We start from the raw sequence: 23,528 nt of genomic DNA, 5'->3' as shown, positions 1-23,528 counted from the left end.
TCCTTGCACCCCAGAAAGAAGAAATCCAGCACCACCCACCATAACACCGACACAAGCTTCCCTAACCAGAAAACCTTGACAAGCCACACATCCAACCCCACCCACAGCCAGGAACCTCCATAATAAAAGGAACCACTAGCTGCCAGAATACAGAAAGGCCACCCCAAACACAGCAATATAAACAAGATGAAAAGGCAGAGAAATACCTAGCAGGTAAAGGAACAGGACAAATGCCCACTAAACCAAACAAAAGAGGTAGAGATAGGGAATCTACCTGATAAAGAATTCCGAATAATGATAGTGAAAATGATCCAAAATCTTGAAAACAAAATGGAATCACAGATACATAGCCTGGAGACAAGGATTGAGAAGATGCAAGAAAGGTTTAGCAAGGACCTAGAAGAAACAAAAAAGAGTCAATATATAATGAATAATGCAATAATTTAGATCAAAAGCACTCTGGAGGGAACCAACAGTAGAATAACGGAGGCAGAAGATAGGATAAGTGAGGTAGAAGATAGAATGGTAGAAATAAATGAAACAGAGAGGAAAAAAAGAAAAAAGAATTAAAAGAAACAAGGACAACCTCAGAGATCTCTGGGGACAATGTTAAATGCCTCAACATTCAAATCATAGGAGTCCCAAAAGAAGAAGACAAAAAGAAAGACCATGAGAAAATACTTGAGGAGATAATAGTTGAAAACTTCCCTAAAATGGGGTAGGAAATAGCCACCCAAGTCCAGAGAGTCCCAAACAGGATAAACCCAAGACAAAACACCCTAAGACATGTGTTAATCAAATAAACAAAGATCAAACACAAAGAAAAAATATTAAAAGCAGCAAGGGATAAACAAAAAATAGCACACAAGGGAATTCCAAAATGATAACAGCTGATCTTTCAAAAGAAACTCTTCAGACCAGAAGGAAATGGCAGAACATACTTAAAGTGATGAAAGAAAATAACCTACAGCCCAGATTACTGTACCCAGAAAGGATCTCATTCAAATATGAAGGAGAAATCAAAAGCTTTACAGACAAGCAAAAGATCAGAAAATTCAGCACCACCAAACCAGCTCTCAAACAAATGCTAAAGAATTGTCTCTAGACAGGAAACACAGAAAGGGTGTATAAAATCAAACCCAAAACAATAAAGTAAATGGCAACAAGATCATACTTATCAATAATTACCTTAAACGTAAATGGGTTGAATGCCCCAAAGTGAAAGTGAAGTCGCTCAATCGTGTACAACTCTTTGCTACCCCATGGACTGTAGCCTTCCATGGGATTTTCCAGGCAATAGTACTGGAATGGATTGCCATTTCCTTCTCCAGGGGATCTTCCCAACTCAGGGACTGAACCCGGGTCTCCCACATTGTAGACAGACGCTTGAATACCCCAACCAAAAGACAAAGACTGGCTGAATGGATACAAAAACAAAACCCCTATATATGTTGTCTACAAGAGACCCACCTTGAAACAAGGGACACATACAGACTGAAAGTGAAGGGCTGGAAAGATATTCCATGCAAATAGAGACCAAAAGAAAGCAGGAGTAGCAATACTTATATCAGATAAAATAGCCTTTAAAACAAAGGCTGTGAAAAGAGACAAAGATGGACACTACACAATGATCAAAGGATCAATTCAAGAAGAAGATATAACAATTATAAATATTTATGCACCCAACATAGTGAGTGGGTGAAGTTGCTCAGTCGTGTCCGACATTTGTGACCCCGTGGACTGTTGCCCACCAGGATCCTCCGCCCATGGGATTCTCCAGGAAAGAATACTGGTGTGGGTTGCCATTTCCTTCTCCAGGGGATCTTCCTGACTCAGGGATCGAACCCAGGTCTCCCACATTGCAGGCAGACGTTTTAACCTCTGAGCCACCAGGGAAGCATCACAATGTGTAAGACAAATGCTAGGGAGTATGAAAGGGGAAATTAACATAGCACAATAATAGTGGGAGACTTTAATACCCCACTCACACCTATGGATAGATCAACTAAACAGAAAATTAACAAGGAAACACAAACTTTAAGCGATACAATAGACCAGTTAGACCTAATTGATATCTATAGGACATTTCACCCCAAAACAATGAATTTCACCTTTTTCTCAAGCATACATGGAACCTTCTCCAGGATAGATCACCTCCTGGGCCATAAATCTAGCCTTGGTAAATTAAAAAAATAAAAAAAATTGAAATTATGCATAGAAATGAATGAAAATGAAAACACAACAACCCAAAACCTATGGGACACTGTAAAAGCAGTACTAAGGGGAAGGTTTGTAGCAATACAGGCTTACCTCAAGAAACAAGAAAAATGTCAAATAAATAGCCGAACTCAACACCTAAAGCAACTTGAAAAAGAAGAAATGAAGAACCACAGGGCTAGTAGAAAGAAAGAAATCTTAAAAATTAGGGCAGACATAAATGCAAAAGAAACAAAAGAGACCATAGCAAAAATCAACAAAGCCAAAAGTTGGTTCTATGAGAAGATAAATAAAATTGATAAACCATTAGCCAGACTCATCAAGAAACAAAGGGAGAAAAAACAAATCAACAAAATTAGAAATTAAAATGGAGAGATCACAACGGACAACACAGAAATACAAAGGATCATAAGAGACTACTATCAGCAATTATATGCCAATCAAATGGACAACTTGGAAGAAATGGACAAATTCTTAGAAAAGTACAACTTTCCAAAACTGAACCAGGAAGAAATAGAAAATCTTAACAGATGCATCACAAGCATGGAAATTGAAACTGTAATCAGAAATATTCCAGCAAACAATAGCCCAGGTCCAGACGGCTTCACAGCTGAATTCTACCAAAAAGTTAGAGAAGAGCTAACACCTATCCTACTCAAACTCTTCCAGAAAATTGCAGAGGAAGGTAAACTTCCAAACTCATTCTATGAGGCCATTCTCATTCTCTCATTCTATGAGGCCTAATACCAAAACCTAACAAAGATGCCACAAAAAAAGAAAACTACAAGCCAATATCACTGATGAACATAGATGCAAAAATTCTTAACAAAATTCTAGCAATCAGAATCCAACAATGCATTAAAAAGATCATACACCATGACCAAGTGGGCTTTATCCCAGGGATGCAAGGATTCTTCAATATCCACAAATCAATCAATGTAATACATCACATTAAAATATTTAAAAATAAAAGCCATATGATTATCTCAATAGATGCAGAAAAAGCCTTTGACAAAATTCAACATCCATTTATGATAAAAACTCTTCAGAAAGCAGGAATAGAAGGAACATACCTCAACATAATAAAAACTGTATATGACAAACCCACAGCAAACAATATCCTCAATGGTGAAAAATTGAAAGCATTTCCCCTAAAGTCAGGAACAAGACAAGGGTGCCCACTTTCACCACTACTATTCAACATGGTTTTGGAAGTTTTGGCCACAGCAATCAGAGCAGAAAAAGAAATAAAAGGAATCCAGATTGGAAAAGAAGAGGTAAAACTCTCACTGTTTGCAGATGACATGATCCTCTACATAGAAAACCCTAAAGACTCCACCAGAAAATTACTAGAGCTAATCAATGAATATAGTAAAGTTGCAGGATATAAAATCAATACACAGAAACCCCTTGCATTCCTATACACTAACAATGAGAAAACAGAAAGAGAAATTAAGGAAACAATTTCATTCATCATTGCAACAAAAAGAATAAAATATTTAGGAATATATCTACCTAAAGAAACTAAAGACCTATATATAGAAAACTATAAAACACTGGTGAAAGAAATCAAACAGGACACAAATAGATGGGGAAATATACCGTGTTCATGGATGGGAAGAATCAATATAGAGAAAATGAGTATACTACTCAAAGCAATCTATAGATTCAATGCAATCCCTATCAAGCTACCAACGGTATTTTTCACAGAACTAGAACAAATAATTTCACAATTTTTATGAAAATACAAAACCCCTCAAATAGCCAAAGTAATCTTGTGAAAGAAGAGTGGAACTGGAGGAATCAACCTGCCTGACTTCAGGCTTTACTACAAAGCCACAGTCATCAAGACAGTATGGTACTGGCACAAAGACAGAAATATAGATCAATGGAACAAAATAAAAAGCCCAGAGATAAACCCATGCACCTATGGACACCTTATCTTTGACAAAGGAGGCAAGAACATACAATTGAGAAAAGACAATCTTTTTAACAAGTGGTGCTGGGAAAATTGGTCAACCACTTGTAAAAGAATGAAACTAGAACAGTTTCTATCACCATACAAAAAAATAAACTCAAAATGGATGAAAGATCTAAATGTAAGACCAGAAACTATTAAACTCCTAGAGGAAAACATAGGCAAACACTCTCTGACATAAACCACAGCAGGATCCTCTATGACCCACCTCCCAGAGTATTGGAAATAAAAGCAAAACTAAACAAATGGGACCTTATTAAAATTAAAAGCTTCTGCACAATAAAGGAAACTATAAGCAAGGTGAAAAGACAGCCTTCAGAATGGGAGAAAATAATAGCAAACCAAGCAATGGATAAAGAATTCATCTCAAAAATATACAAGCAACTCCTGCAGCTCAATTTCAGAAAAATAAAAGACCAATCAAAAAGTGGGCCAAAGAACTAAACAGACATTTCTCCAAAGAAGACATACAGATGGCTAACAAACACATGAAAAGATGCTCAACATCACTCATTATCAGAGAAATGCAAATTAAAACCACAATGAAGTACCATTTCACACCAGTCAGAATAGCTGCTATCCAAAAGTCTACAAGCAATAAATGCTAGAGAGGGTGTGGAGAAAAGGGAACCCTCTTACACTGTTGGTGGGAATGCAAACTAGTACAGCCACTATGGAGAACAGTGTGGTGATTCCTTTAACAATTGGAAATAGAACTGCCATATGACCCAGCAATCCCACTGCTGGGCATACACACTGAGGAAACCAGAATCAAAAGAGACATGTGTACCCCAATGTTCATCTCAGCACTGTTTATAATAGCCAGGACATGGAAGCAACCTAGATGTCCATCAGCACAAGAATGGATAAGAAACATGTGGTACATATACACAATGGAATATTACTTAGCCATTAAAAAGAATACATTTGAATCAGTTCTAATGAGGTGGATGAAAGTGGAGCCTATTATACAGAGCCAGAAATAAAAACACTAATGCAGTATACTAATGCATATATATGGAATTTAGAAAGAAGGTAATGATAACCCTGTATGTGAGACAGCAAAAGAGACACTTTTTTGGACTCTGTGGAGAGGGCGAGGGTGGGATGATTTGGGGGAATGGCATTGAAACATGTAAAATATCATATGTGAAACGAATCACCAGTCGAGGTTTATTGCATGATACGGGGTGCTTGGGGCTGGTGCACTGGGATGACCCAGAGGGATGGGATGGGGAGGGAGTTTTGAGGGGTGTTCAGGATGGGGAGCACATGTACACTCATGGCAGATTCAAGTCAATGTATGGCAAAGCCAATACAATATTGTAAAGTCAAATAAATTAATTAATTAATTTAAGAAAATAAATAAAGGGGGGGGGGGAAAGACCCTGGATAAACAAAGTAACCCTGAGAAAGAAAAAAGGGAACTGAAGGAATCATAGTATCAGTCTTCAGAACATACTACAAAAACTACAGTAATAAAACAGTATGGTACAGACACAAAACCAGAAATATAGATCAAAGGAAAAGGATAGAAAACACAGAAGTAAACCTACATAGAATGGGGAGAAAATGGTTTCTTCATTAAATGCTGCTGTGAAAATTCGACAGGTGCATGTAAAAACATTTAAATAAAATTAGAGCATTTTTTAACACAATACACAAAAATAAACTCAAATAGGGTTAAACACCTAAATATAAGGCTGGATACTATACAACCATTAATGGAAAACATAGGCAGAACACTCATTGACAAATAAGTACAGTGATATCTTTTTGGATTCATCTAGATAACAGAAATAAAAATAACGAAAATAAAGTGAACGTTAACAAATGGGACCTAAAACTTTTAAAAACTTTTGCCCAAAAAATGAAACCATAGCCAAACAGAAAGACAACATACAGAATGAGGAGAAAATATTTGCAAACAATGCAACCAACAAAGGATTAATCTCCAAACCACACAAACAGCTTATAAGTTGTGTGTGTGTGTGTGTGTGTGTGTGAAGTTGCTTTAGCTGTGTCCAACTCTCTGCAACGCTATGAACTATAGTCCACCAGGTTCCTTTGTCCATAAGATCTCCAGATAAGAATCCTGGAGTCAGTTCTGTCACTCAGTCATATCCGACTGTTTGTGACCCATGGACTGCAGCATGCCAGGCTTCCCTGTCCATCACCAACTCCCAGAGCTTGCTCAAACTCATGTTCATCGAGTCGGTGATGCCATCCAACCATCTCATCCTCTGTCGTCCCCTTCTCCTCCCGCGTTCAATCTTTCCCAGCATCAGGGTCTTTTCCAAAGAGTCAATTCTTTGCATCAGATGGCCAAAGTATTGGAGGTTCAGTTTCAGCATCAGTCCTTCCAATGAATATTCAGGACTGATTTTCTAGGGCTTCCCAAGGAAACCGGCCTGGGCTTCCCTGTGGCTCACCTGATAAAGAATCTGCCTGCATTTCAAGAGACCTGTGTTTGATCCCTGTGTTGGGAAGATCCCCTGGAGAAGAGAAAGGCTACCCAGTCCAGTATTTTGGCCTAGAGAATTCCATGGACTCTCTCTCTATATATATATCCCAATATAAATGGGCAGAAGATCTGATTAGGCATTTCTCAAAAAAGATATACAGATGGCCAATGGGCAATAAAATCATGCTCAACTTTGCTAATTATTAGAAAAAAAGCAAATCAAAACTAGAATGAGATACCATCTCACACACAGTCATCATTAAAATATCTACAAACAATAAATGCTGAAGAGGGTGTGGAGAAAAGAGAACCCTTCCACATTGTTGATAGAAATGAAATTGGTATGGTCAATACAAATAACAGTATGGCAGTTCCTCACAAAACTGAAAATAAAGCTACTATATGCTGCTTCAGAAAAAAAAATGAATCTTAAATGTATTTAAAATATTTATACCATTTTATTTGCTACTAACAATGTATAAGTTTAGGTTCATCCAAATACTCACAAACTACTAGATATTCTAGCTGATATATAGTGTTATCTACTTAAAATCTAAATTGAAAGTATTCGATATGTAATGACACTGAGCTACTTTTTATGGTATGTAGCATTTCCCGATTTTTACATTTTTATGTTCTATGGAAAATAGAATATTTTCTGATATATTATGTATCAACTTAATAATGTGATTAAGTTTTAAATGAATGTAAAATATCCAAATCTGTAACTCAGTATTTTTGTTTTGTTTTGTTTTACAATCTGAGGGATAATCAAATGTATTCTAACATGTATTCTAGGAGTGGGATATTAGGTTATGTTTATTCACAGTTTACCTTCTCAAATTCATGTGCTGTTAGCATTCCTGTGTATTTCTGCTCATTATACATAAACTCATTTTTATGTTTATATATGAATAGATGAGACATATAAATACACATTTATTAATAATTCAAAATGACATATGAAATATAAGTAATAATTATCCTCCCTTAACTATTCTTATAAATTATTTTTATGCAAATTAGATTTGTTCATTGATTATTTTATTTCCTGATGATGTACATAGAAGGCAATCCAGTATCTCTATGATGCAAATAAATCTATTGAATGTTAAAAAGTAATTGAAGTAAGCAAAAAAGAAATTAGGAAAGTTAAAGAGAGTTATGTAAGAAGTATATTCAAAGGACATGACAGACTTATAGATTACAGAATTTTGCACTACACTTTCACCATTCAAATCATAGAATCATCTCATGCTGCTTTTTCCAAGTAAGATCATCAAATGCATATGTCATACAATGTCTCTTAATCAAAACATGATACACATTTTAACCAATTTGTGGAAAGTGAGCCAAATGAAAGAGAGGCAAGACCCTTATTTGTCATAGAGTAGACTTCATATGTAAGGAGACAAAAACAACTAGAATATGTTCATTTATTAATGTGTTCAGAGCACTCAGTTTAACTGGTGCACAGAAGTCAATCTCTAAATATATGTTGAAATCATTTATCCTTGCATTTCCCTCTGAGAAAACTTATAACAAATTTCAATGTTCATAGCCTCATTCAAGGAACCACATAGCAAAATGAACTTAAGATATTATATAGTTTTTTCCATAGTCTATGAACAGCATATTTTACATCTTTGTTCCTCAAGCTGTAGATCAAGGGATTTAACATGGGGGTAATTAGTGTGTAAAATATAGATGCTACTTTATCAGCATCAAAGGAATGGCTGGACTCTGGTTGAACATACATAAATATCGAAGTCCCATAGAACACTGTAACCACGGTCAAGTGGGATCCACATGTAGAGAAAGCCCTGTGCCTTCCTTCATCAGAGTTCATCCTGAGAATAGCTGTAAGAATAAGCAGGTAAGACACAAGAACTATTAGCAGAGATGAAATTAAATTAAAACCTGCAAAGATCAGAATAATCAGTTCAATTTCACATGTATTTGAACAATCCAAAGATATCAAAGGGAGACAGTCACAGTAGAAATGTCTGATGACATTGTAGCCACAGAAGAATAAATTAAACATTTTTATAGTGATTAGAAGAGAGACAAATGTGCTATAGACATAGGAGATTGCCACCAGCATTGAGCATGCCCTTTTTGACATGATGACTATGTAGAGAAGAGCGGTCATAGGACATTGCTGCCAGAATAAAAAACTCACTAATAATGAACATAATGTAGAAAGCTCCCTGAATGGCACAAAAATTGTAAACGACTTTATTTTGATCCACAAGAAAATTTACCAACATTTTGGGTCCCACAGTTGTTGAATAACCGAGATCAGTAAGAGCCAGGTGCCTGAAAAAGAAGTACATGGGTGTCTGTAGCCTGGAGTCCACCTTAGTGAGGATGACCATGCCCAAGTTGCCCACCACTGAGGTCACGTAGATGATGAGGAAGAGTCCAAACAATGGAGCCTGCAGCTCAGGGCAGTCTGTGATTCCCATGAGGATGAATTCACTCAGCGCTGTTCAATTGAGCTTTTCCATCAAGGTTTATCAGAAGACCTATTCCAGATAAAGATATCAGCATAGTCAGTAGTTGTCATATAGTACCATCTGGTAGGGTTTAGTACCCAAAGCTAGTACAAATATGACAAATTTGAATTTCTAATTCATGATATTTTAAAATAATCTTAACTGCCACACTAAATACACATAACAATGATAGATAGATTATAGACAATCAGTGATGATAGAGATAGGGGTGGCAATAGAAATAAATCAGTGGTTTTTCAACTGGTGAAAAGCTGTCCTCCAAATAACCTTGATAATCTTTTGAGAGATTTGAATGCCGGAATTGCAGATATTGGAGGGAGGCTACTGCTGGCATGTAATGGTTAGAGTCTAGTGATGCTGCTGGAACAAACCACTCCCCCATCAGCATAAAAAACAAAAATTTACCAAACCCAAAATATCAATAGGGCCAAGATTCACAAAGACTTTTAAAGACAGATATAAATAGATACAAAGATATAGGAGGATGAAGAAAAAATAGTTAACACTTTATATATTAATTTTACAGATGATTATTGAACTTTGGAGAAGGCAATGGCACCCCACTCCAGTACTCTTGCCTGGAAAATCCCATGGACGGAGGAGCCTGGTAGGCTGCAGTCCATGGAGTCGCTAAGAGTCGGACACGACTGAGTGATTTCACTTTCACTTTTCCCTTTCACGCATTGGAGAAGGAAACGGCGGCTCACTCCAGTGTTCTTGCCTAGAGAATCCCAGGGACGGGGGAGCCAGGTGGGCTTCCGTCTATGGGGTCACACAGAGTCGGACATGACTGAAGCAACTTAGCAGCAGCAGCAGCATTAAACTTTTAGTATGTCATTTATATAATGATAACATAACTGGGGCATTCCAGGTGGCTCAGTTGTAAAGAATCTTTCTGCTAATGCAAGAGACATAGTTCGATCCTTGGGTTGAGAAGAACCCCTGGAGAAGAAAATGGCAACCCCCTCTAGTACTTTTGCCTGGTAAATCCTGAGGACAGAGGAGCCTTCTTGGGCTACAGTCCATGGGATTGCAAAAGATTCAGACATGACAGTGACTAAAAATCAATAATAACATAATTACATTATCACATAACAGTCCCTGATGGCGCATATAGTAAAGAATCTGCCTGCAATGTGGAAGACCTGGGTTCAATCCCTGGGTCAGGAGGATTCCATGGAGAAGGGAATGGTTACTCACTCTAGTGTTCTTGCCTGGAGAATTCCATGGACAGAACCTACAGTCTATGCAGCAGCAGAGTCAAACACAAGTGAACGACTAACACTAACTAACTAATATATGTTCATTTCAGTTCAGTTCAGTCACTCAGTCATGTCCTACTCTTTGCGACCCCATGAATCACAGCACGCCAGGCCTCCCTGTCCATCACCAACTCCTGGAGTTCACTCAGACTCACGTCCATCGAGTCAGTGATGCCATCCAGCCATGTCATCCTTTGTCGTCCCTTCTCCTCCTGCCCCCAATCCCTCCTATCATCAGAGTCTTTTCCAATGAATCAACTCTTCGCATGAGGTGGCCAAAGTACTGGAGTTCAAGCTTTAGCATCATTCCTTCCAAAGAAATCCCAGGGCTGATCTCCTTCAGAATGGACTGGTTGGCTCTCCTTGCAGTCCAAGGGACTCTCAAGAGTCTCCTCCAACACCACAGTTCAAAAGCATCAATTCTTTGGCGCTCAGCCTTCTTCACAGTCCAACTCTCACGTCCATGCATGACCACAGGAAAAACTAGCCTTGACTAAACGGACCTTTGTTGGCAAAGTAATGTCTCTGCTTTTGAATATGCTATCTAGGTTAGTCATAATTTTCCTTCCAAGGAGTAAGTGTCTTTTAATTTCATGGCTGCAGTCACCATCTGAAGTGATTTTGGAGCCCAGAAAAACAAAGTCTGACACTGTTTCCCCATCTATTTCCCATGGAGTGATGGGACCAGATGCCATGATCTTCGTTTTCTGAATGTTGAGCTCTAAGCCAACTTTTTCACTCTCCACTTTCACTTTCATCAAGAGGCTTTTTAGTTCCTCTTCACTTTCTGCCATAAGGGTGGTGTCATGTGCATATCTGAGGTTATTGATACTTCTCCCAGCAATCTTGATTCCAGCATTTCTCATGATGAACTCTACATAATAAAAACTGAACCCAAATTTTAATACTCTATGGAAACATTAAATCAGTTTATAGTAAAAGTAATGTGAGACCCTTTGTGAATGCAGATGGTGCAGGATGAAGCAATTAACACTGTTGATACAGGACATAAGCTTTCAAAAGGAAACTCTAACAGATTGTAGTAGAAACTACTTGTATATATCCTGGGAAATACTCCAGGAAATAGACATGGGTAGATAGAGTCAGCTATACATACAATTGTGGTATATGTAAAGGAATACTTTGAAAAAAATGATGTAACTAATCTTACTCTATTTTTCCATACTGGAAAAATCAACTCTTCCTTTTTTGCAGAGTTTCTGGGAAGATAGACGAGAATTAAATGTTTCAGTGTGTCAGTAGTATTTGGAAATATGCCTCAAATATCATGTATTTATTGTGTTTCTAGTGTGTTTGGGGGTTGATTATCTGATTATTATTTTTAAGACTATCCATTTTGAGAAAAATATATGTATTTGTTTCAGATTCTCCTGGTAACAACATGTTATATATCATAATACCACCATAAACCTGAATACTTAAGAGATTCCAAACTACCAAGAATGTTTTTTCATGTCAATGTAAAGTATAAATGCCCATCTTTGCTTATTAAAATATCAGAAAAAAATAAAATTTACAGATTTTTAAAAATTTGTAATAATTCCCTGGTAGCTCAGCTGGTAAATAATCCGCCTGCAATGTAGGAGTCCCTGGTTTGAATCCTGGGTCAGGAAAATCTGCTGGAGAAGGAGTAGGCTACCCACTCCTGTATTCTTGGGCTTCCTTGTGGCTCAGCTGGTAAAGAATCTGACTGAAATACAGGAGACTTGTGTTCAATCCCTGGGTTAGGAAGATCCCCTGGAGAAGGGAAAGGCTACACACTCCAGTACTCTGGTCTGGAGAATTCCATGGACTGTGTAGTCCATGGCGTCCCAAAGAGTCAGACATGACTGAGCGACTTTCACAGTTAATATTTCTGAGAAGAAAATAAGAAGAGCACAGAGACAATGACTGAATAAAATTTAGCTAGAAACTAATCACTTGCTGCTTCATGATTCTGCCATGATTTTCATTTTTATTCTTGACCCTTTAGTTAGGCTTCTTGTGTTATACTTTTCCTTTCTTATTTGTATAATTAGGCATTTATAAAAATATAAATATTACATAACATGGCACTGATGTTTCAAAGATGCTCATTAGTGTTTGTGAAAATACTTGTATAATTAGTCTGAAGAAAAAGTATTGACGTTCTATTCTGCTTATATATTAACAATAGCAAGGTGTACACAGAATTAAATCAGAAATCCTCTTATTTTGCTGTGGTTTATTATAGAATAAAAATATTACCTTGTTAGTATCTTCAGAACTATCTGGATATTGATAAAATATGACACTACATGAGCTATACTGCTTACCTGTCATGAAACCTCTGTCTTGGCTTCCTCGTGTGCTTCATGACATGCATAGTAAGAACAACTTATGGATTCTTTTCCATCCTCTGGGAGTCTCCCTGAGGAGAGGACAAGCAATTTCTTGCTTGCCCCTAAAGCATTTGAAAGCTCAACAGAAACAAGGGAGGGGGTATTTTCATTAGTGGTCCAGGACAATTTATATACACCAATGAGACAGAATATTTACAGGTATTTTTGTGTTCCATTTTACCTTTTACTCTTGAATAATTTTCTTCTTCACATGACATTAAAGTTTATTTTCTGTGTCTGTGTGGCTAGACTATGCTACCTATATGTTTAATAAAAAAAACAGTCAAGGTGTCTCTGCAGAGATACATTTTTAGATGTGATAAACTTTCAAAGCAGTAGACTTTGAGTACAGCTTATTTCCTTCCAGAATATGGTGAGATTTTTTCAATTAAGAGTGAGGAACCCCAAAGAAAAAGGAATTATTTTTCCAGATTGCCACAAAAAGTCTGCCTCGGTTTCCTGCATTTGTGCTCAGCATCATCTAGTGCTGTCTGCCAGCCTGGCCCACAAATTGCTGCCTTACCAGCCCCCATTATAACATTGTACACTTTCTTAAATAAATCTATTTCTCTATCTGTCTATCATATATCTATATTATATTCCCTGAATACCCTAATACAACCATATAGGAATCTGGATTAATATATCTCATCCGTAAGACAAGCCTGTCAGTATTCCTCCAGCTCTCCAATAATCTCTCTAATGGATGACAAAATGTTGTGCTAAATTACTGTTCTATGGCATTATTTAAAATGTTTAAATGAAATACAAATAATAAATTGTGTGTGTGTATATATATATATATATGAAGAATTTTGTATATATATTATTTCCTTTTTTTAACTCTATGCAGCAATCATGTCCGACTCTTTGCGACCCTATGGACCTTAGCCAGCTTTCCTCTGTCCACGGGATTCTCCAGGCAAGGATACTGGAGTGGATTTGCCTTTAACACATTTCAATATTTCTTGCTTTTCCATCATGTCCAATACCCTCTCCAGTTCTTCTTGTCTACCTTGACATATATTTTCATGTGTCTCATATAATCCATGCATTCTACTACAGTATAATTTGTTATTGAGCTGTAAATGTGCATTGTTGAATATAATTCAGTAGCTATTTGTGGTTTATCTATGCTGTAACTTTTCACTATTCATTAAACTAAAAATTCATGGATTTTTTTCTTTATTGATTCTTTTTTATGCCCAATTAATCTATGACCAAGTAGAAAATAACACTGCAATGAGGAAAAGATGGTTTCTTCAATAAATGCTGGTGGGGAAAATGGACAACTATGTGTAAAAGAATGAAATTAAAACATTCTCTATCACTATACACAGTAGATTAAAGGTTGAAATGTAAGAGCAGATACTATAAAACGTTAGAAGAAAATACAGGCAGAGCACTCTTTGATATAAACCACAGCATCCATCTCCTAGAGTTATGGAAATATAGACTGCTCTTTCTTATCCCACATTGTCCTAGGCAGCCTTAAACTTGATTTAAAAAAAAAATATGTTGAAGTAATTGTAGGGTCACAAGAAGGTTTCAAAAAGAGAACACAGAGAATTCTGTCCATTTTAGTTCTCCTAGCAGTAACAACTTGCATAAAACAGTACAATATCATAACCATGAAATTATCTTTGGTACAATCCACTGAATTTGTTCATATTTCACCAGACTTGCATGCACTAATTTGTGTATCTTCATTTATATAATCACATACCCTCCTCAATGTTATCATATGTGCACAGTTGCATAACCACACCATAGTCAGCACACAGACTTACTTCATCACCAGGAATATCATTCATGTCGTTTCTTCATAGTCACACCCATTTTCTCCTCTAATTCTTATCTTTAACCTAAATACTAAGCAGCTTTTCATCACTATAACTTTAACCATTGAAGAATATTTTATAAAGAAAATACCACGTTTAATCTTTCCCAATAGGTTGTGTTCATTAAGCATAATTCTCTTGAACCTGCATTCAGACTTTTTGTATATTAATGCCTGTGTCTATGGGGTTGCACAGAGTCAGACACGACTGAAGTGACTTAGCAGCAGCAGCAGCAGCCTGTTACTTTATTGCAGCTGAATATTATTACATGACGATACACCTTATTCACTCATTGAAAGACATATGGGTTGTTTCCAGTATTAAACTATGTGAAATGAGTAAATTTACCAACTCATTCGTCTTTGGTTTTGTTACTCAGCACTTTGTACTTTTCAGTATACTGATCTTGTCTATGTATTTATTTATTTTTTTGTTTCACCAAAACATTTCATTTTGCTCGGGTAATTTACATGCCTTCTTAGTTTCTACTCAATTATTTTACTATATTGATATTGGCGAGATTTAAATGGTATGTGTGTAAATTACTTTTTTAATGTGAAATATATTCTTTTCTCATTATGCATTACTATTTCCATATTTTGCTAGATTCAATTTGATACAATTTTATTTAGAATTTTTGAATATATGTTAAGACTGATACTGTTATTTTTTTCTTAAAATAACTTCTCTTGCACTTTTATAACAGGAAAACTTTCCAAGTAGAGTTAGGAAATATACCTTCTCTTTAGTTTTCTGAAAGCATTAGAAGCTATTTGTTTAGTTCTTTAGCCCTAAACATTATGTAGAGTTTGCAATCAAGGCACCTGAATCAGATTTTGGAGTGGAGTTATTTTAACACAAATTTATGCTTGAGATCATCTTAATTCTTGATTTTTTAATAGTGTGTCTTAGTGTCCAAACAGATCAGTATATATATTTTTAAATTATATCCTTTCATATGGTTCTGGCCTAAGCACAAATTTCTATTTCAAAGAAATATTGGTGTTGGTAAAGTTTCCTTGTACTTTCCTTTTTATCTAATTTTATTCATTTAAAAATATTATTATATTATGCATTAAATTATATTTACATCAACAATGTCCATTCAAATTATTCAGTTGTGTATAAACTGCTATTTTTCAATGTTTGCATTCTATGAAAAATTAGCCAACTTCCTTAAATAACTGATATGTCTACTGAATATAACAAAGTAGCATAAAATAAATGAAATATATGGGATATTATATATACTTAGTCACAGCTAATTTTAAAATTCAGATATTAGAGACTATATCTTTCTTCATTATGAAAGTTATAGTGTTAGTTGCTCAGTCCTGTCTGATTCTTTGTGACCCCATGAACCGTAATGCATCAGGCTCCTCTAAACCATGGGATTCTCCAGGCAAGAAAACTGGAATGGATTGATGTTCCCTTCTTCAGAGGATCTTCCTGACCCAGGGATTTAACCCAGGTCTCCTGTACTGCAGGCAGATTCTTTACCATCTGAGCTACAGGAAAGATCATGAGAGTTTTAACTATTCATTTAAGATGTTTGGGGAAGAATATATAAACAAAAATATAAAATTAAGCATTTTAATAATATCAATAGCCATTACTATCTAATGTTATTTTACTGTATTTCTGTCAACATAATTTCCTAGAAACAAATATTTTTATTTTACTTATATGTGTATTGTTCATACTTTTTTCCTAATTAAAAATCAAGTGTAAAAATTTTTAGTAATATTTATTTTATATGTGTGTGTGTATATGTTAGTTGCTTAGTCATGTCTGACTCTTTGCAACCCCATAGACTATAGGCTACAAGACCTCTCCATCCATGGGATTCTCCAGGCAAGAACACTGGAATAGGTTGCCATTTCCTTCTCCAAAAGGAACTATAGAAAGAAAGAAAGTGAAGTCGCTCAGTCATATCTGACTCTTTGTGACTCCATGAACTATAGCCTACCAGGCTCCTCTATCCGTGGAATTTTCCAGGCAAGATTACTGGAGTGGGCTGCCACTTCCTTCTCCATATTTTTATATGATATTATACATATTTCCTTGATTCTGGGTACGATTGAAGGGAAAAAGAAAAGAGGATGAGAAAGTAGTAGATGAGATGATTAGGTAGCATCTCTGACTCAATGGACATGAATTTGAGCAAAATCTGGGAGATAGCAGAGGACATACGAGCCTGGTATGCTGCAGTGCATGGGGTTGCAAAGAGTTGGACATGATTTAGCAACTGAACAGCAAAAACAACATACACATAATTATTTTATTTCAATGAATGTTATTTATTGAAATTTAATTGACTACATAGAAAATTCTACTTCTTTGTTGGTGGACAAAGAAGTGAGTCCAGTCCCTCCTTGATGTAAAGAAAATGTCTTGAATGTTAAAAATACTAAAAGTAAGCAAAAAATGGGGGACTTTAGTGAGGGTTTGGAGGAAGGTAGTCCAGATATCATATGATATATATCAATTGTTACATTTCACTTTACACATTCGCTATAAATACAGCATAGACAAAATCATGAGACTGCCTCCTTTTTACTTCTTAAAAGAGAAATTGAGTTTGCTTTTAACACACCTTGTGGTAGAACATGAAGATTAAATGGAGTGAATGTGCTAACACAAAACACACACATGTACACAAACACAAATAGATACTTTAAAGTTTATTCCAAAGACTGACTATCCTAAAAGTAATTTCATTTTCCTTCTGTACCTACTGTTTTTCATCATTCCTACATAGTTTACTCTCCTTGACTGCTCTTATGGACTATTGTGTCCTAACTCATTCCATTGTACTCTAAAATTGATTTCATATTTTGATTATAATTCATCTCTTGTCAAAGATAGCAAATATTTTTCCTGTTTTTTCTTACACTAATAAATTTATATCACATAGAAGTGTGAATGGCACATAGAAGTTATTCTCTAAATATCTAAACTGTTGTGTCCATTTTCCCCTCTGAAAACACAAAACATGAGATATGAAGTCCTTAACCTAATTTGTAGAAATCACATTGACACTGATCATTAGGAAAAGATGCTACCTAGTTTTCGCCACATCTTCTGTAGTGCATATTTTACATCTTTGTTTCCTAAGCTATAAATAAAAGGATTCAACATGGGAATAACAAGAGCATAAAATATAGATGCCACTTTATCAGTGTCAAAGGAATGACTGGACTTGGGTTTCACATACATAAATGTCAAAGTGCCATAGAACACTGTGACCACTGTGGGATCCACAGGTAGAAAAAGCCTTCCGCCTACCTTCAGCAGATTTCATCCTGAGAATAGCTGCAAGGATGAGCAGATAAGACACAAGAACTATCGCAAGGGTGAAAGTCAAATTAAAAGCTGAGAAAACCATTATTATAAGTTCAATTTCATGTGTGTTTAAGCAAAGCAAAGATAACAAAGGGAAATTGTCACAGTAGAAATGATTGATGACATTATAGCCACAGAAGAATGAATTAAAAAGCTTTATGGTGATCAACAGAGACACAAATGTGCTATAGACATAGGGGATTGCCACCAGCACTTTACACACCCTTTGTGACATGATGACTGTGCAGAGTAGAGGGTTACAAATGGCCACATAACGATCATAAGACATTGTCGCCAGAATAAAAAGTTCATTAATAATGAACATGATGAAAAAACCCATCTGTGTAGCACACAAATAATAAGAGATTTTATTCTGATCCACAACAAAATTTACAACATTTTGGGGCCCACAGCTGTTGAATAACCCAGATCAGTAAGAGCCAGGTGCCCGAGAAAGAAGTACATAGGTGTCTGTAGCCTGGAGTCCACCTTAGTGAGGATGACCATGCCCAAGTTGCCCACCACTGAGATCACGTAGATGATGAGGAAGAGCCCAAACAATGGAGCCTGCAGTTCAGGGCAGTCCATGATTCCCATGAGGATGAATTCACTCAGCACTGTTCTGTTGTGTTCTTCCATTTTATCAGAAAACATATGCTGGATAGAGACCTCAGAGTAGTAAATAGTGTTATGTTTTAAATCCTGGTTATTTTTTAGCTTTCAAACTTAATATAAATATAATAAATTGAATTTTAAAGCTTAGATTCTATTGAAATGACTGCCTCCTGGAAGTAAAGCATACGTTTATAGACATAGAAACGATTACAGAGATAGCAATACAGTTGGAGAGAGGGCTAGGTTTTTCATTTTCCAATGAGAAAAAATAGTTCCCCAAAGAGCATTCAATAATATCTTGAGGCTTTGATTGTCACCAATGGAGGAAGCGTCCTGCTGGCTTCAAATGCTTATAGTCCAGTGACACTCCTAAATATGATACTGTATTATGGTATCCCCCAACCAGAGAGAATTATTATGCTTCTCTTGTGGCTCAGATGGTAAAGAATCTGCCAGCAATGCAACAGACCTGGGTTCGATCTCCAGGAGTCGGAAAGATCTCCTGGAGAAGGGAATGGCTATCCACTCCAGTATTCTTGCCTGGAGAATTCCATAAATGGAGGCACCTGGTGACTAGAGTCCATGGGGACACAAATATTTTCACTTTTACAGGCTTTCTTGGTAGCTCAGATGATAAACAATCTGCCTGCAATGCAGGAGACCCTGGTGCAATTCCTGGATTGGAAAGATCCCTGGAGAAGGTAGAGGTGAACCACCCCACTTTTCTTGGGCTTCCCTGGTGCCTCAAATGGTAAAGAATCCACTTGCAATTCAGGAGACCTGGGTTTGATCCCTGGGTTGGGAAGATTCCTTGGAGAAGGGAACAGCTACCCATTCCAGTATTTTGGCCTGGAGAATTCCATGAACAGAGGAACCTGGCAAGCTACAGTCCATGGGACTGCAAAGAGTTGGACACAACTGAGCAACTTTCTCTTCACTCAAATGCCAAATGACTATTTTTGGCAAACACTGACACATGTGTAGATATATAGATTGATATAAAAGTAGATAAAGGAAGCAGAAAGGGAAAGTATTGACATAACCCTTATTACTTAACAACTTTTTAATTATATATTCTATGCTATCAATTCTGTAACTACAAATCTTTAATTTGTAAGCTCTCTAAGATGCAAGTGTGTTTTCATGTGTACAATTATGTAAGTTAGTTCAGGTGTCTGGCATACATTATAATGCACCTGCATTCATGTAGCTGCGATTTCTTGTACTTACTGTACAGTAGCTTGTACTGTAATACAGCATCTTTATTTCTATCCCAGGATATCTGGAAGCAAGTGTACAAACAATGGTGATGGGTGCTATAAACCTATTAAAGCTCAATACTATATAGTCAATTGCATTAGTTGGGGACCTAGGGTAACTTTGCTGATGAAAAAAGTAAGTGTTAGCTCCTTAGTCTTGTCTGACTCTTTGTGAGCCCATGGACTGTGGCCCACAGTCTCCTCTGTTCATGGGATTCTCCAGGCAATAATACTGGAATGAATTGCCATTCCCTTCTCCAAGGGATCTTCCAGACCCAGGGATCAAAACCCCATCTCCTGCATTACAGGCAGATTCTTTACCATCTGAGACACAAGGAATCCTATAGACAAATCAAACTTGTGAACATGCTCTCAGAAGGAAACCCGTTATTATGTAGAGGACTTACTGTAATTATAATTATACTTACATAATTACAATCATATAGTATAACATATTCATGTTCTAATTGCATAAATTTTTAAAATCCTATTTGCAATTGTGTGTAGACACATTTAGTAGCCCCTGTATTCAAATATATTTATGTGAAAGACCTTATGTCTACTGATAGTACAAGATGAAATGATTAATATTCTTGACTAATATTGGACAGAGGTGTAAAAGTAAGGAAATTCTATCAGAACATGTTAGACATTTGTCTTCATATAAGGAAATTCTAAGAAATATACATAGGTTGATATAATCTGTTATTCCTATATTTTGGTATATACAAAGGAATAATTTGGCAAGTGTAAATTTTGTGAGTATCTTTATATACATCAGTAAAACCAACTGTTTCTTGCAGGGTTGCTGTGAAAATAATCAAAAATAAAATATTTCAAGATATTCATGGTACCTGAAACACCCTCAAAATCAATTACAAAGGAATTTTTTGTTGTTTGTTTTCAACTTCTAAGTACAGACAGCAGGTTACCTAAACTAGATTATGCTTACACATCCGTGATTACAAGGGGACTGTCACTTCCTTTGAATAATTTATGGACTACCTTACCTCATATATGTAATGTATATTAACATAGAATTTTGCACATTTCTTCCCCCAAGATTATTTTCAGAATAACTGACATATTCCAAGTTGTTTGTAACATGTAATATATATTTTGTCAAGGAGGAACCAAAGATATTGTAAGGAAATTGAGCAAATCGAGAGAAAGTGATGTCACTGGAATTTGTTTTATATAATGAAATTTTATAAACATTACTTTTGGATAAAGACATCGTCCACCTTATATAAAAATAAGTTTTAAATCACTATATTACACAATAGGATACTGGCAAAATAAATTACATGTATGTGTTAGTTGCTCAGCCATGTCTGACTCTATGACTCCATGGACTGTAGCCCACCAGGCTCTTCTGTCCATGGGATTCTCACAGCAAGAAGATTGGAGTGGTTTACCATGCCCTTCTCTAGGGGATCTTCCAGACCCAGGGACAAACCCAGGCCTCCCACTTTGCTGGTAGATTCTTTACCATCTAAGCAACCAGGATCTACCCTTATATATATACTCTTTGCTGCCCCATGAACTGTAGCCCACCAGGCTCCTTTATCATGTAATTTCCTAATTACAAACAAAATAGTAGTGTCAGGAGTTTCTGAAGTTTAATAATTCAAAAAATATTTTATTAAAAATTGAAAATATTTTATAATGTTAAATTATAAATATGTTTGTAGGAAATAAACACACCTCAAATAAATCCTGTGTACAAGGCTGTGAGCTTCTGATATCATGTCTTTGCATACATTAATTTTTTACATCAGAAATACTGAGCTACAATTAATTTTTTTTAATTAATGAAAGGAGGCATATAAGTCTTGTTTAGGTGCAATTTTTGTTGTTGTTGTTGTTGTTTTTTAAACTTTACATAATTGTATGAGTTTTGCCAAACATCAAAATGAATCTGCCACAGGTATACATGTGTTCCCCATCCTGAACCCTCCTCCCCCCTACCTCCCCATACCATCCCTCTGGGTCGTCCCAGTGCACCAGCCCCAAGCATCCAGTATCGTGCATCGAACCTGGACTGGCAACTCATTTCATACATGATATTTTACATGTTTCAATGCCATTCTCCCAAATCTTCCCACCCTCTCCCTCTCCCACAGAGTCCATAAGACTGTTCTATACATCAGTGTCTCTTTTGCTGTCTCGTACACAGGGTTTTGAAAGGCTAAGGAATAAATAATTGCACTGGCAAGTGATGATTTTCCTGTAAGATAATTAAGGACTGAAAAGCTTATTCTTAACAACATCAGAATTGTATGGAAAGCATCAAATTACTTTTTCCTATTTGCTATCTGTGTTGATTATTTGATGATTCGTTTTAAAATCATAGTCCTTGAGAAAACTACATGTGTTTTCTGTCTGATTCCACTGGAAACATGCAGTATATTATATCATCACCATAACATTAGGCAAAGTCCTCTAGGCTCCAAAAATTACTTTTCACATCTCAATGCAAGGGGGAAATCCCCATGTTTCTCATCAAAAGATCAAGAAAAAAATTATGCATTAATTTAAATGTTCATTAAATATACAATTTTTGAGAGGAGACTAAGAAAATCTCAGAATCTATAACTAAGGATTTGGAAAGACAATAACCTGGAAGTTGACTACTTGCCACTTCATAATTCTGCCATAATTTACATATATATATATACACACATATATATATTTTCTTACTCTTTCAGTTCAGTCGCTCAGTCATGTCCAACTCTTTGCGACCCTGTGAACCACAGCACACCAGGCCTCCCTGTCCATCACCAACTCCCAGAGTTTACTCAAACCCATGTCCATCGAGTCAGTGATGCCATCCAGCCATCTCATCCTCTGTCCTCCCCTTCTCCTCCTGCCCCCAATCCCTCCCAGCATCAGGGTCTTTTCCAATGAGTCAACTCTTCACATGAGGTGGCCAAAGTACTGGAGTTCCAGCTTCAGTATCTTTCCCTCCAAAGAAATCCCAGGGCTGATCTCCTTCAGCATGGACTGTTTGGATCTCCTTGAAGTCCAAGGGACTCTCAAGAGTCTTCTCCAACACCACAGTTCAAAAGCATCAATTCTTTGGTGCTCAGCTTTCTTCACAGTCCAACTCTCACTTCCATACATGACCATAGCCTTGACTAGATGGACCTTGGTTGGCAAAGTAATGTCTCTGCTTTTTAATATGCTATCTAAGTTGGTCATAATTTTCCTTCCAAGGAGTAAGTGTCTTTTAATTTCATGGCTGCAATCACCATCTGCAGTGATGATGCATCTTACTCTTTAGGCTGTCTTATCTCTCAGTTTTGTCCTTTCTTATACGAATTGTCATGCTGAAAGACTCTTAAGAGTCCCTTGGACTGCATGGAAATCAAACCAATCAATCCTAAAGGAAACCAACCCTGAATATTCAATGGAAGGACTGATGTTGAATCTGAAACTTCAACACCTTGGACACATGATGAGAAGAGCTGACTCATTGGAAAAGATGCTGATGCTGGGAAAGATTGAAGGCAAAAAAAGAAGAGGGTGGCAGAGGGTGGTGAAGCTTCACCATCTCAATGGACATGAATTTGAGCAAACTCCAGGAGATAGTTAAGGACAGGGAAGCCTGGCAGGCTGTAGTCCATGGGATAGCAAAGAGTTGG

At 36.5% G+C, this 23,528-nt stretch overlaps 2 pseudogenes; both read right to left on the bottom strand.

The window, feature by feature from the left end:
- Nucleotides 1-8,226: 8,226 nt before the first annotated feature.
- Nucleotides 8,227-9,169, bottom strand: LOC102395752 (annotated as a pseudogene).
- An 8,541-nt stretch (nucleotides 9,170-17,710) lies between these two features.
- LOC112579420 lies at nucleotides 17,711-18,646 on the bottom strand (annotated as a pseudogene).
- Nucleotides 18,647-23,528: the final 4,882 nt, after the last annotated feature.

Source organism: Bubalus bubalis, chromosome 16 (genome assembly GCF_019923935.1).
Source record: "Bubalus bubalis isolate 160015118507 breed Murrah chromosome 16, NDDB_SH_1, whole genome shotgun sequence".
Taxonomy (NCBI): Eukaryota; Metazoa; Chordata; class Mammalia; order Artiodactyla; family Bovidae; genus Bubalus; species Bubalus bubalis.
This window is presented reverse-complemented; position numbering and strand designations above follow the sequence as displayed.